Consider the following 1,360-nt stretch of genomic DNA (forward strand, 5'->3'; position numbering starts at 1 on the left):
CGAAGAATGCGGCGGATGCGGTAAAACATCCATTTGAGCGTTTTCAAATATTTTTTTACGACTTTAGCGACATGAGGCCGAGCGTTGTCATGAAGAAGAATAACTTTATCATGTCTTTGCTCGTATTCCGGCCATTTTTCTCGCAATGCACGATTCAAACGAATCAATTGTAGCCAATACCGATCGTCAGTAATGGAATCGCCAGATTTCAGCAGCTCATAGTAAACAAGAAACTCTTTTGGTCTTACCAGATACAGAGCGTTCTTCGAACTATGAATGTTCGGCCATGATATTGAGGTCGATGGCAATGATTGATCGGGCTTAGAGTAGTATTTTTTCTTCTTGTAGAATATCCACTTCTCATCTCCAATCATAATCCGATGCAAAAAATTGCATTTCTCTGTTTCTCTTTGAATCAGCAGTTCGCAAATGAAAAATCGCCTTTCAACAACTTTTGGTTTCAGTTCATAAGGCACTCAATTTCCTTGTTTTGAATCTTCCTTTGAATCATTTCCTTGTTTTGAATCATTCCTATGGCTCTCAATCGTACAGAAACGGCTTGTTACTCCCAATGATTCTGCAAGCTCCTCTTGCGTTTGACTCTGATCTTCTTCTAATTCCTCTAATTCTTTGTCTTCGAACTTTTTTGACTGTCCAGAGCGAGGCTTGTCTTCAACTGAAATCTCCACCCTCGAAACCATTCCTTATATGATTTATCAGTTGGAGCAGTGTCATCATAAACTTCAACAAGCATTCGATGCACTTTTCTTCCAATTAAAGCAGAAAATCAAAACCTCCCGCAAATGCTTGGTTAACACAAAATTCGACATTTCAAACACAGGTAAAAATCAGGTTTTTGTATGAAATTCAAAGCGATATGAACTGAAACTGAATATTATTAGCATGTTTAATCTCTCTGAAACGGCCAAAATCACTATGAACCATTCACAGCTGGAGCTATCTTTAGGGAAATGGACTAAACTAATTTGTACTCCCAATAATTAAAATGTAATGTAATGTAAATGTAATATAAAGGTAATGTTAAATATTAAATAAATATTATAATAAACAATATTATCAACATTAACTAACCTTTAAAAATTATATAAGAAAATGATTTTGCTGATATATTAAAAAATTCTTTAAATATAGATAAAAAATTAATTTTATTAGACAATCAAAATAATTATGTATGTCTCAAGTATAATAAGCAATGCTGCAAGAATTTTGATATTTTATAAGTAATTAGCTTAATTTAAGCATTCTACAATTTATAATTATTTTGATAATTCAATAAAATTAAGATCACTTTTATTATCACAGATTTATATATCTTTTACATATTTTATATATTTTTATA

Source organism: Atta colombica, unplaced genomic scaffold, assembly GCF_001594045.1.
Source record: "Atta colombica isolate Treedump-2 unplaced genomic scaffold, Acol1.0 scaffold30, whole genome shotgun sequence".
Classification (NCBI taxonomy): domain Eukaryota; kingdom Metazoa; phylum Arthropoda; class Insecta; order Hymenoptera; family Formicidae; genus Atta; species Atta colombica.